Genomic DNA, 15,332 nt, shown 5'->3' on the forward strand with positions numbered 1-15,332 from the left:
CTGCGCGCGCGATCATGTTTTTATTCGTGCGCACGTAGAGCCGGTCCACGTGCACAGGCTCTCGCATACTGCGCTTGTAGGTACATCCGGGGACGGTAATGAACCGGGTTGCTAGCTCGCTCGCGCGCGCACAAGCGTGTATGTATGCAAAGCCAGAGCCAGCGCCCGTCTTGTATATATATTTAAGAGCACGTACATACAGGCATGCATACATGTCCGTGGCAAAACGTGCACACGTAGACACGATACAAGACGAGGCTCCAGGCGCGGTCAGATTAATGAAACTCATGCGAGCAGCGGCTCTCAAATCGCCCATTGCTCCACGAACACGGATTGTTAGAAGAAATGTCGTGACTATCTTCCTCCGACTTTCGAGGAGCTTCCGTTGTACACAGAGAGACTTTTCTCTTAGAATTTATCCTGAAAATCATGGTAATCGCGGGACAATATGGTATGGAAAGAATTTTATGAGAATTTCTCTGATTAATATTTATCACAAGAAAAATAATAATATCTATTACAATAAAATATAATATGTTTGATTAATTTTACTATGCAGTTTAGTAAAATTATTCCCATATTGTCCCACCATTACCATGATTTTCAGGTAAATTTCAGGGTAAATTCTAAGAGAAAATTCTCTCAGTATCTCGAAATGGAACAATACTTTTTGTCGTTAAAATTTTTCTTTATTAGATCGAGGAGGCATGTTTTCAAGTCTACCTGAAAAAATTATGAAATAAAGAAAAGAATATTTAACTTAGAGAATATTAAAAATAATAGATTTTTTTTCAGACAGTTTTTTTTGCTCTTTTAAGAATTTTGATGAGATTCAACGTCGGAATTTGTGAGTCGAAACATATACAAAAGAAACTAATCCGAAATACGTGAAATACATACAATGCACATACATTCTACGGCACAAACAACCGATGCAGTTATATACGCTATGCATCAATTCCCTATAACGAGACTCTTGTAGCATTTAGAAAAAAGTTAAATGGACAGGTATCTTCTCGCGATCGTGTAGAGAACCCATCGTGGTCGTTACAAATCTGCACATTGTAAGAGATAAGCATATGCTGCGGAAAAACAGTGAAAAGGACGCCGCATAAGACGTCTATCATTGTCTCACGTGTCCATTCTCGATGATGTGTTACGTGCAAACGCGCCGCTTTATCTCGTCCAAAATGGATCGGTAATTGTGATTCAGATCCGTCCGAGAACCGCCGTTACACACTCACAGGGATGTAAATCATAGATGTAATGCAAGGATTCGAGATGTTCCGGGAATGTCATTATCCTGCTTGTGGAACGTTTCGATGAAACGTTTCTACAATGAACGAGGTAACGTCTCGCGAAAATTACAGGTGCATCGCGATATTTGTGAAAAATTACTCTATAAAATAACTCTAACGTGGAAAAAGTTACCTTCATCGTTTAATTCAAAAGATACGTTTAATAATCGCCATAAGAATTCTTATACACAAATATTTCATAAATTTTTAAATAATTTTTTTATATATTTACATTGATTTTTCAATTCGAAACACGTCGTTTCAATTTCGAGGTAATCTTTCTCAATTCCGACAGACTTCTTTTCTGGCGTAAACTTGTACTAGGTTACATATGGACGCCTATATGGTTGCAAGCATAACTGTATACTTTCACGTGGCCGCCGACTTTAATCGGAAGGTACTTAACCGTAGTATAGAATTATAACCAATACCTCCTATTCCCATACTAGATGCTCGCTTGGAGAGTTTCCCACGACTTTGGACTGTTCCTGTCTGACGTATCTTAACGGAAGACAAGCGTTTGCGAGCGAAAGAGATACGAATTTTCGAATTTTATCTAAACCAGGTCAACAAAGTGCTGGAAGCATAAGTTTCACCGAGCAATAACAATCTCTGTCGCACGATATTCTCATCGGCATCTCTAAAAAAATTATCAACTTTCTTGCTATTTAGACGCGATATAGTCTCTTACACGCGCATATTTTTATTAAAATTTGCTATATTACTGTAAGAAGTATACCGAAACATTTGTTGGACATATGAAAAATAGGAAAGAAAGTTGTATAATTTATAGTCATAATCAAAAGTCGAGAAATTAAAGTCTTTATGATTCGCAGCGAATCTGACTCTGACAAATTGAGTAAAATGAAAAACTATATAATACAACGATATTATTTTATTATTTTATATCGACGTCATTTTACAAAATTATAGTACTATTAAACTCATATTTATTAAGATTTATGAATGAATGACAATTCGTTTTTCACTTTTATCCTCATGACTTATCGAAGCAGCTTGAAAATACTTTCTAATGGTAGCAGTAATGGTTGCCGTAATATCGCTGCTAAATAATTATTACTTGTACTAATAACGTAATTATTATTCGTTTATAGTTGAGTAACCTGACTTCTGATTATTACGAATATTTTTACGTACTATCGTAAATACTATCTCCCCCTTGCTACGATTGTAATTAAGCTGAATATAAATCCGTGGCTCAAGATCAATCTCTAGATTCCACAACTCGAATAATAATTACATATTTATTATTAATAATTATGTTAATAGATATTAATTTGGAGATACATGGTGATAGTTTAGAGTTTAGATGGAAGAAATTAAAATCAAGTTCTCTTCAAATAGACTCGGACTTTGTATTTATTCTCAAATATTATTTAAAAAAATGACAATTTAAATTCGAATTTGCTCGCGGTACATTGATTTTGGACTTTTTACAATGTTAATATTATATAATATTCTGCGAAAAAAAATACAGAGGATTGTAAAATTATTCTTCATATATTTTTATCCGAAATGCATTTTTCTCTGTCTGAATTTCAATGAATTGCAGACACGCACGCGAAAGCGAAAGAGAATTAAAACACGTGGAACGCCTTCGATCAGGGTGTTTCCTGATGCATCAACGAGCTCTCTCTCTCTCTCTCTCTTTCTCAGGTCTTTGAATTCTCTTAAATCAGTCGGGCTTAAATTGAGTTAAGACGCTAAAGAGAGGGTGTTAACCTCTCCCGCTAGTTCACCTGCGATAGCAGATCCTCGGTCTCGGACTCTCTCATCGTTTTCCGTAACGTTTCAATTTGATACGAGAGGCTCCGTCATTTCCTCGTTGTCTGCTGCGTCCGCATCGTGAATTGCCGTATTTTTCACAGACCTCGATCACTTTGATCGGCGTGCGAGCGGACGTCTCTCTTCCGAAGTATTGGATGTACTCGGAAGCGCGAATAAAGTTGCTACCTGCGACATTACCTCGTATATGCGAATCTGACACGAAACAAAGTATCGTGAGACATGAAGAAAATATAGAAAATTTTGAGATTAAGATAATACACAAAATTTCACGGAATTATGAAAAAAAATAAAGAGGACAAATAATTTCGTTTCGATTAAAAACAAGCATCTCCAAAGCTCAAGTTACTCATATTAGAAATCTTTTTAATAATTTATGGAAAGATAAATTTCATTCCCTTTCATATCTATTGCCTTGTTTTATTGCATCTATATTTAGAGTAATCGAACCGGTTTGTCACTCGCCTTTTTTCATAAGAGAGAGAGAAAGAGAGAGGAATTTATCTAACGTTTTATTATTTATGATGCAAATAAATGAGCTTGTCTGTAATATTTTTCACAATTGTCTACATTGAATGGTTCAAGGCGAAGCGAATCTCCACCCTTTAATCGTTTCTAATGATTGGTTCTCTATGCGCACTTCGCAATTCGAATACGCTCGCGTGTACATGCTACTTTGCAGCAATTGACAGGTTCTAGATAGAGGCTCTCGATAACATTACAGACTCGTGTTTCTCTCTAGCCGCTTGCTCACGAAGATCGATTAACGTGCCGCGATCGATGATGAAAACGATAATATTTCGATGAATTTGACCAAGTAATGTCCGGCATGCACGGATATTTTTTTTGTACGTTGCATAGGTATGATGATTCATTGATGCTGCGAGAATTTGCCTTTTTGTCTTTTGAAAACTTTTCGCTGTCGATGCATACCATTAAATTTAAATAGCTTCAACAGTTTTTAAACTTTTAATAGTCTGTGAAATATATATAGTTGATATAAGAAAATATTTTGCCAAATTGTATAAGAGTCAAATAATTGAAATTTTATTAAAACATTTTTTATTATGTAAGACTTGTTAAAAAATCCTTTTGACATTTCGACGAGATATCTTCGACTTCAATTTTTTTCAACGAGTATTTTCCACCAATGTTAAATGTAAAATATCTTGTAAGACTTTGTGTCTTTGATTTTTCGACTCATTTCTTTTGAGATTCTTAACTTTGTGGTGCAAGTTATACATATCCTCCGTAAACACGCAAGATCTTTATATTCTCGAGAAGAAATTTTCGAGCCATCAGCTATCGGCAAACAATTTACGTTATTCGCAAATGAATAGTCGGAATTTTAAGCGCAATGCACGGAATCTCGTGTACCGGTTTCCACGTCCCGCATTTGGCATATCAAGGGATTCTACTTCAGACTAGGTTAATCCGGTTGGTTACGGAGAATCTAGGCGCGCAGAGAGAGATAGAGAGAAACTTACATATATATGTATACATATAGAAGGCACAGAGAGCTTCTCTCCCGTCTATGTAGCGTAGAACATGCGAAACAAACGACTATGTATCTGCGCATAAACGTGTCCCACAGCAAGATCTGAGTATAGTGAATAAACTATATAAACTATATAATGGTACAGCACTAGATTTTATTAGCCGGAACAAATTGCCATACTATATATACCTATGTTGATTATTAAAATCTTTCCGTAGAAAGAACGAAACTTGATTCATTTCAATTGCGAACATGTTCATTGAGAGGTTTTATTCGTTTGAAAAGTTTATTTAATGACCCCCACTGCTTCTCTTAGTAAGCAAATGTTTTTGTATTTATTTAGATTCCAAATCTTCTGTTTGATTTAATTTTAACTTAATTTTATTTTGATTTATTATTTTGCTGAAATTTTTACTTATTTTTCTCTAATAAAAAATATTTTTATTAAATTAAATTTGTCTAATTTGACTGTACATTATATTACTAAAAATGACAATTCTTTTACTATGAAACAAATAAATAAAATAACTTCATGCTTGTGGTGCAAAGCTATGTAGCTGTCATTCCAATTAAATGCCTTTGGTACGAGATAGAATGCGGTGGTTTCATTTGCTCTCATAGATACGTGACTCTCTAACACGTTCTGTGAACTGCTAAAGTACGCACGTGTATGCGTGCCACGTGGAAATTGTTACATTGATACGATGCGCGCGCGCAGATAGAGAATCCACGCGGAATACAGATCAAGGTTAAAAAATAGATAGCACCTGGATGCTGTATGTCGATGTATATCGGTGAAAGTCACGTGATTCGTGTGATGCAGAATCGAACAACACAAGTAGGATAAAATTACGGAATAGTGCCAAGTTTAATTGCATTATCTTATACGTTACATGATTTCGAGGCAGAGAAAGAAAGAGAGAGAGATACTTTTTACGAGTAATAAATTTTAATAAATTATATTATTTTCATAAGCATTTATAAATAATTGCTTTTGAATATATATAATTTTTTTTTCTTTATATATGTATGCATATATAAAATATTTGATTTATTATAATTTATTATTATTATTGATTATTTGACATATGATAGAAAATTCAATTTATTCGTATGGCAATTTACATCACAAAAATACATACATATATGCGTGATGGATGCATTTTTTAATCGAATATTTAGAAGAAATGTTTAATGTGTGATCGCGCGTACACATTTCACGTTTGACTGGAAACTTTGCTGTCTCGAGTGGCCTTGTTTCTATAGCATACGTAAACTAGGTACGCAAAGTAGGACGTAGAATGCAATTGCGACTTTAATTATTCACTGGCTTGTGAATTTCATACCGTTTAAGCCACTACTTTTTGAGGACTACGATACACCTGCGCGATACACAAGTTGCAAGCGCATCCTGTGTGTAGGTATACATATATAGTAAACTGCGTTTACACTATCCTATCTTAAGTGTGCAACGCTCGCTCGGGAGTTACCGCAAGAGTTCGTATCGTATGCATTAATCTTTATTGTATAAACTTCGCGTACCTATAATTTCACGTTGCAATTTGCCGCGTGAAGATGCATAAGTATAATCATGTCTTGCACTTTGCGATACTGCAACACATGTACATTATGTGCTTATATGTGTACACACTATCTTTAAAACGAGACGGATAAGAGATCGTTTCTCTTTCGATTATATATGTCTATATAAAACTTTTTATTATTCTTATGCGACAATCAATTTAATTTGAACAATATATTAATATCTATAGTATTTGATATCTTTTGTATTGCGAGGTTTATATTGTGCTACATCTAATTCAAAGCTTTTGATTTTAATATTTAACAAATGTTAACTGTAGGGTCACCAGACAATAATTAAAAATGACGAAGATTAAATCGACCAATTCTGGCAAAATTGAACTTTATTAATTCACGACGTTTCGACCGTAGATTTCGGTCCTTATCAAGTGCTGTGTTCTTAAGACATTAGTCAAATAAATAAGTTATTCGATGTATATTTTGACTCATCATTTCTATCATATACAACACAGTCGTTTCTCTTCTCTAATTATTTAAACATGTTATCTTCTGTACATCGAATAACTTATTTATTTGACTAATGTCTTAAGAACACAGCACTTGATAAGGACCGAAATCTACGGTCGAAACGTCGTGAATTAATAAAGTTCAATTTTGCCAGAATTGGTCGATTTAATCTTCGTCATTTTTAATATTTAATTGATAGCCATATATGTCTTGCATCGATAAAACTATTTGCTATTTTAAAAGAATCTATTATATTGAAATATAAAGGACGAAAAAACTTATCAATTAGAAAATATTTGATATTTAAAAAATACCAACAAAGTACTTATGTATTATGGAGAATACTTAATTAATTTACATATTATTTCACTTTAATATATTTTTTTCTAGGATGTGTCTCAATGTTCTCATTCGATTACAGTTCGTATGCATAGTTTATTTTTTCACGATCGCGTTGGTATATACGTAATGTACAGATCTTTTAACGTAAAGTTCCAACGATTAACCATCACCACCGTTGTATCGCGATTCAACTAGCTATGTCAAGTACTGCTCGATGAAGATCGTTAATTTCGCGCTTTGAATACCTCAGCAATGATTTTCATTTCTCATGATGGATAAATGAGTGAGTGGCTATCGCGAGTGCATCCATCCCGCGGGTAAAATCCGCGTATAGAAATCGGCACCCACGCGCGATCTCACAAACGCTGCTACGTGTACTGGATGCTCCGATAGACTCTGTACTATGTACAAATATACACACACTTACATTAGTATATGTATATATACATGGACCGAGTGCGCTTCTTCGTACCGGTATATATGTATAGGCGTTGTGTACGTATATACGTGGGGTTGTGTATGTATATGTGTATTGGGAGACCTGGCAACTGGACTCCCCTCGGGAGCCCACATAAATCAGAAACTCAGGTTCAGGCCTAGCCCGAAGCATGGCCAAGCCAGAAATTTAGATGCACCGGGTGTCCCCGAAGTAATTTCCCCGCGAAGAGAGCGAGAGGCCCATGGAATTGGAAATTAGGGCGGGACCTCGACGTTTGCTCGGAGTTTCGGACGATAATTTTAACGCGCGCTCATCGCCGGTTGTAAATCAACCAAAAGGGTTAAATCCGATAGAATCCCGTGTACGCGATGGATGCTGCAAATTTTTTTGTTACACAATATATCTCACTATTTACGAGCGATAAATATCGCTAGTTATATGTTCAATTATCATTATAGCAAATATTGATCTCTCGATATTAATAGTTATTGATTTGTTATTTTAATATTTATTATATATTAATAATTATTTTATGTGTGAGTAATCTTACAATTAGTTCAGGATACAATTAAAAATTTTAACAAAGATATTAAAAAAGACACAAATTTTACTTATTCTGTTATTCATAAATTAATGTACTTTCTCAAAGTAAAATGTTACTCTTCCTCAGCTAAATATTATTAAATATTTTTTAATATTTTAAATATTGTTAAATATAGAAATAATGAATCTCTCTTTCTCTCTCTCTTTTTCTGACATTTGCGATCATATCTTTGCTTTGCTCGTAATGCAGAAGAGATTGCTCAAACATGTCCAACCAGTTCTCACATTTCCGTCCGGCTTTCCTGGGTAATTTCACTCTCATCCATGTTTTATGCCCGGCGTTTCATAATTTGGTTCTAACCGCAGATCGCGATATCTCTCTCAAGATGTTCAATATCGTGACGATCTCTATTTCGATTTCACGCAGCATTGATTGGCGAACGAGAAAAAGAACGTTACGGATTTAACACTGTAATAAAAACTCTTTGAGCGTGACGAAAAATATTTTCATGCCGATGATGTTCAATCGAGTAACGAATAACGTCGACTATTTACGTGTTTAATGCAGTATTTACAAGTTTTAATAATTCTGTATAATACATGTACCTATATAATTTCGTATCATTATCGCATGTTCATATAATGCATAGGAATCAAAATAAATTTATTGAGAAAGAAAAAGTGAGATAAATCGTTCAATTAAAAAAAAAACTCAGTGCTCTAATTTATTGATTATTAATTATTATTTTCTCAACGTGATCTTATGCAACAGATATCTCGTGCAACGTGCTGTACGAGTTCCGCGAACGCGTAACATCCGAAAGATAAACGCAGACACGTGCATTCGCGGAATATATAATATATCCCATATCGAAAGGAACGACAGGCGCATTCTATACGTTTGTCATAATGCACGACTGCCGCATTCTCGCCGTCTATCTTCTTGACAGCGGATATACCGTTACGTTATCGTCGGTATTTGCTTATAAATTTAATTGTCTCGGTGATTTCATTGTCCCATCGCGAACCTTAATTCCTAGAGTACCTATGGGAAAAATCTGTATCCTCTGTTATAGTTGTGTCATATTGGTTCACCGCAACGAAGCTTCAGGATCGATTAAAGCTTTCGCCGGCAGTTTATTTGCTAAAAGACCGCGTGTTCATCTCAGAGTTTCTCTATCTTGAGAGAAGCGACTCTCAATGCTAAATTCTTCGATAAACAATATTGAGAGATATACTTCATTGTTGCTAAATATTTTTGCCATTCTCAATAGTAAAATTATCGAGAGGATATTCAATGTCAGTTGGACAATTCGAACATTCACGGTTTTAATTCTATCCCATGTCAATTTCCATTTGAATATCTTCGTTTTATTATTATTTCGTTTTTTATCTCTTCCTCTTTACATTCGTAGACGTATAAAATCAAGTAAAAAAGAAATGCAAACTTATAAAAATAGAAAAAAATTGTGGAATTGATGAAATTGATTCTATTAATTTTTTTATTGTTAAGACCTTTAAAAAACTTTCTATAAACTCCCAGTACACTTTCATTTACTCACTCATCGTTTTCACGAGATGTATGTTTGCCAGATTTTACGCCAGTCATCTTCTTCTTTAAACATTGCGACTGCCGTACAGTCGAGCAGCCATTGCACTTTATATATTAAATTATATCTACAATATCATCCTTTTGATACATCTAAAAGTATAAAAACTCGATCGTTTAATACATTCATTTCTGAGCGCGCGATTCAGCGAGTACAATCACGAATGGATCACCGCATTTCAACATTATCCGAGAGAACACCCTCGGAGAAAAGTCCGTCCTCAGTATCCGAAGGGATTCGCTCGGCTTTTTCGTGATCGCGCGCGACTTTCGATTTCGTTTGCGCGCGCGAACGCGTCGGGGAAGGACGGATGCGAAGAAAAGGGAAGAGAAAAATAAGGACGAGGTAGACCCGGAAGGGCCATCTCATCGTCCGCGAATTTGCCGGGCCACTGACTTCTTCGTCCATTGCATAACGTTCCTCCTGTCGGGAGACGATACCACCCGATCGAGCCGAATGAGAGCCACTGGATCGTGATGTTGTACCGGTTGTTCCACTCGTGGAATGCGGCTCGTCACGTTGTGTGCGTGTCAGCATCTCTGTGTGCGTGTCGCGGACACACACGCAGTGCTGTAAGTGACACCAGCAGCCCCCATGCTTAAATTACTCGTTCGAATTTCTTTTAATCCATTAAAAATCATGTTCGATGTCTTCCTTTTGGAATTCGTAATAATTTCGTTACGAGAGACCAAAGCGATTTTTTTAGTAATAATTTTCCTACCTCTATTTTTAAATCACGCATACGTAGTAATTGTAGGGACGCAAGTTGGAGCCAGTATGCTATGGTACGTTACTGCATATGCACTTACATAGACGCATGTAGACGAGCGAAAGGAATGACTATACGCATGCACGTGTGCATCTTTAACGTGTGCCGCGGACACAAATATTGTTATTATTGTTTACGAGCGAAGGTGCATTTCTGCGCGCATGTCTCGCTGTGCGACGCCCGATGTACTTATGTTAAGAAAGCATTGTTTGTATTTCATTGCCTTGCGTAACTGCGATCCCGCAGCCACCGCTGTACCAACCAGTGCGACGATCCTTAATTCTCTAAATAACAGAGCATACTTCGTCAATAAACGAGAATGTTGAGACGGATTTCCTGATAAAGGGTAGAGTATTTTAGAAAAACCAAATAGGGATGACAGGAAGATTTAATAAAAAATTCGATCAAACGCGTATAAAGAAAAAAAGAAAGATATTCTCTGTATATTAAAGCCATTTACATATTTGAATAAGTTTTAACAATAGCAATATAATTGCAAACGTCGCTTTATTTGTCCAGAAGTGAAATAAAATTTAAACGAAATTATTATGATGTACATATTTCAGATGCAAATAAGATTTTCAGAAACCTAAAGCATTAATCAGCAAAAATCAAGTACAATTTTCTGATTTTTCTAGACAGAGAATAGGATAGAATAGGATCTATTAAAAATTATTGTAAAAGTTTGCAACGTAAGGATGCAAAGTATATTGAAAATAGGAAAAATTAACTGTTAAAAGATTTAAAACATATAACGGAGCGATCTTAAATGATAAGGAAAAATTTTCCATAAAATTCCGTACGATTTCAATCTTTTTGCATGCATTATTAATTCGATATTAGTGATCTGATTATACCGCTTACGTGAATTTTCCGGTGCGCATTAATCAACGGTGATGTCGCAATTCTGGCTAGGATTTTTTCACCCGTTTACGCCGCAAGTATCCCTTGATAAACACATTAACTCTGTCTGGTAATCGACGATGGAAATTAAATCTCATGTTCCAGTTATATAAATCACCCGGGTAACATGTCCTCGGGCGCTAAATAAAGGAAGCGATTATTCATCCGATCACAGACTCGGGTAAGAGGTATCGACTGGCGTTATAATCGCGCTTGGAATATTCGCCAATGTGTCTGGCGTGTTCTAATTAATTTCACTCGAATTTTTATCACATTATTCAGCATAACGTTATTCCTCAGTAATATGTATCAGAATTGTTGATTATAGTATACAGTCGATTTTTCCTTCAACATGGAAATTTTTACGTTTTAGATGTAAAGTAAAAGTATTAGGAATTTTACAATTTTCAATCTAAAGAATTTTAATTTTTATATCATCTAAATTAAAGAGAAGATAATATTTTATATAATTACATAATATTTTATATAATTTTATTAGTAAATATTTTTTGCGACATGTAATATTCTTTGTTTACTTTTTATTTCCTATGTTCAATTTAATCCAAAAAATCTGATTTTTAATTTTAATTTTATCTCGTTTTAAGATCAATTTTCTCAGCGTTAATTTTTATACAAAACTACGATCGGCAAGCGTATGATGACAGTGTTATTTATACGTAGCTGCTTACAAACAATCGAAGGAAGTCGTATCTCATAAATATTACAGCAGCAAATCCCGACAGTTGGTTGCGACCACTGTATGCAAATTCAATCGCTGCATCGTTTTGTTGCTCAGCTTTTTGCTGTGAGTTTTATTCGAACACCCGGTATAAGCAATTCTTGCACAAACCAAATTCGACAGATTCTGCAATATATTATAAATAAAATATCACTTCTTTTCAAATTTCCTTTTTATTGAATGTTGATTTATTGAATCGGCAATTGAGACAGTATACGAAATTACACATAGAATAATTAACATAAACTGGACTCTAAATAAACAACAAGTTTCGCCAGGTGCGCGAGCAAGGAAGCGACATAAAACGAAGGATTTCAACGATTCGCCAAGGATGAGCTTAAGAGATATAGTTGAATAAAAGAAATAAGCTGCATTCGAGTGCAGCTTGTGACTTTTGACTCGCGACTATTTCGGTATATTTTTACGATTTCCTTAACGGTCAAAATTCATAAAGCAGAATAAAAATTTGATTAGCATATTTACATACGCAAGAGGGAGTTTGAATTATAAACGGGTTTTGTTCCTAAATATTCTTTTTGGCCGCGAATTTTTTATATTCTTTCGTTTTAAGATATTTGCTATTTAAAAAAATGATATCTACATTTATTTTAATATTACATTTTTTTAAATATTAAAAATAAAAATATTAGAAATTGCGTGTGTGAAATAAAATAAAATGTGAATAGATTTTTTTCATTTAAATATACTATATATAAAAATATGTACACTACAAAGTAGAAAGAAATATATTGCATTTGTTTAAAATTACATATATATCTAACTATAACAATAAAAAAACTGGATTTGTAAAATATTCATATGATGATCACAATTGAATATTCGATAATATAATGCGCATATACATAAGATACATTGTAGTCGAAAAGAAATACAATATATTGATATTGGTTGTAAATTAAATAATTAAAATGCTTTATTTGATCTTTTCTTTCGGAAAGTTATCAACGAAAGTTCTGAATGAAAATTTATTAATTAACGCGCTGGATTTTGCACTTGTCAAAATTTTTAAGGCAACTGCATCGTTTTTCGGAGTGATATAAAATTCTATTATAAATCTGTAATCTCTTTAAGAGATCATTTAAAATGGTTAAATTTTCAAGTAGTTGTTTGTCGAATAAAACAAACTAAAGTAATATATAAACGTCAAGATAAAAAAGGTACGCTTGGTTCTGAAATAAATAATCAACGATAAGTATATTATCGATACACGCGTACATGTCAGCTATAAAAGTATCGAAGAGACAGATTCATTGCCGACATTTATCTCTTGTAACCACTGGGTGATAACCAGATTTAAGATAAATCATCTCACTTATCGCTTCCTCACGTGGTCCTCGTAATTACGACATTCAACTACTGAGTTATATTATATACAAAGTTCTCTGTATTATACGCTATAATTTTTTACGATATATGATAGCACGAAATATATATTTCTGATAATAGAAAAAAATAACATATTGCATATAGTGACAAATATGTTTAATAAAATCACTCGCTCTTTATTAACGATTTATTTTACATTATAAAAATCTATATATATATATATTGTATACATGTGTACTCCTAAATCTGTTCTGTTTCTAACCATCCCGACTTGTTTACTGTTTCAGCATCATCCTGCTGAACACGTGGTAGCGCGAGGCCGAAGAGGCGGAAGTGGCCTGTTGACCATGGCGGCGGGAACGTGCCAATTCGCCTGAGGAGACAGACATCCGCAGAAATCCGTAAGGTAAGTGCTTCCTGATTTTTTCTCTACATACATACTATGAGCCACCGTCCAACTCGCGCGAGGTCGGACTCGCGTCATTATTAAGATTTCAAGAGATATGGGAAATAAATTAAGCGGATAAGAGAGCGGACGGAAACCGGTGAAACGGGCTCCGAGATAAATCGCGTGACGGAAGACGAAGACCTACGAGAGATAAGGGGGTAGAGAAGGCAGGGGGGAAAGCAGGTCGCGTTTTTCAGGATCGGCTGGCGAGTCAGACTCGCCTCTATCCCAGCCGATAGTCTCCAATAGCGAATGAAGATAAGCGCAGTGGTGCCTTCGCGAAGACACCGACCTCGACTAAAGAGAGAGGCAGAGAAAGAGAGAGGTGCATACTCGGCTTCTGCGATTAAGATGTGCGACGAGACACCCATGAATTTCAGTCCGATACATATCTAATTCAGTATTGTCGCCGTCGATAATCTGCTCGCTCTTTTTTCGCGAGGAGCATATCAGCTGCGTCGAATGGAGACATTAACTCTCAGGCATTCGCGTGGAAAAAGATATGTGTTAATGATACAAAACCACAGTTATTTCCTTCTCCCCAATATACTTGTATAAATTTAACAACTAATTTTCTAATGAAAAAGCATGTGAAAGACGCTCCTCGTGTAGTTTATTATATATATGTATTTTTTTTTCTTTTATTTTGACTTACACAAAGAAATAAACAGAAAAAGAATTGCTCGGATTCAAATTCGACAGTCATTAATTAATGATTTTTTCGTTTTTTCCGATTTTATGTTCTTTAGATAATAATAGTTAATCATTATTTACAGAGATCTTAAATACTAATGTTCAATTTTTATTATTATATTATATTCCCACTCGTATTGTGAATAGGAATATCGATAATGAATATTTTACCTCTTGCTCGAGTTGCTTGATTTTAAATTCGCGCGAATGCATTTGATGCATTCGCGTGAAAAACATCGTGATATAAGATCGTCATATTTAATTTCGCAGTAGCCGTATACCTTTCCGCCGAAATTTAAGTGTATGAGCAACTTTCACGACGGAAATCTGGCACTTTATTGCGGTACTTAATATGTCTATATTCTTATAACCACGACGATTAGCGAGCACAAAGTCTGGCAGACTACGTCGAAGCTATAAAATAAAAAAAAAAGTTATCTTCCGCAGCTTGAATATATTGTGGAGCTGCCGGATCTATCAGTATTATAAAGCTTTGTCGTTATATACGAATATACATATATATGAGTAATAATTGATCATTATATCTTGACATTCGCATGCAGCATGAGATATTACGCCGATGCAGTCCTTTGTTGAATTCGAGCGAAACACGAGTAAAGCTGATAATTTACATATTAAATTAAGCGAGAGAATGTTTTTCTTATTGTGAGATATATCCTTTGAAAAGATAAATTGCATTAAATCGAATAAATATTCATGTTGCCGGTCTCGAAAGCAAATAATATTAATTAAAATAAGATATATAATTTATTATATATTTTATTTGTTGTGTGTATATATTTATAAAGTTGAATTGTATCGCTTCGGATAATATTTATCGGCGTAAT

At 34.6% G+C, this 15,332-nt stretch overlaps 2 protein-coding genes across 2 annotated transcripts in view; one reads left to right on the top strand and one right to left on the bottom strand.

Moving 5' to 3' along the window:
- Positions 1-15,332, bottom strand: part of LOC145932930 (uncharacterized) — a 143,995-nt gene that overhangs the window by 13,873 nt on the left and 114,790 nt on the right. The gene's annotated exons all lie outside the window — the stretch shown is intronic.
- Positions 1-15,332, top strand: part of Ntan1 (N-terminal amidohydrolase 1) — a 50,479-nt gene that overhangs the window by 11,284 nt on the left and 23,863 nt on the right. Inside the window, exon 2 of the mRNA XM_083031410.1 lies at positions 13,631-13,749. The gene's annotated coding sequence lies outside the window, so the exon portion shown is untranslated. The remainder of the gene's footprint in view (positions 1-13,630; positions 13,750-15,332) is intronic.

Source organism: Prenolepis imparis, unplaced genomic scaffold (assembly GCF_030444845.1).
Source record: "Prenolepis imparis isolate NDT839.2.m4 unplaced genomic scaffold, iyPreImpa1.0 SCAF_2, whole genome shotgun sequence".
Lineage (NCBI taxonomy): Eukaryota > Metazoa > Arthropoda > Insecta > Hymenoptera > Formicidae > Prenolepis > Prenolepis imparis.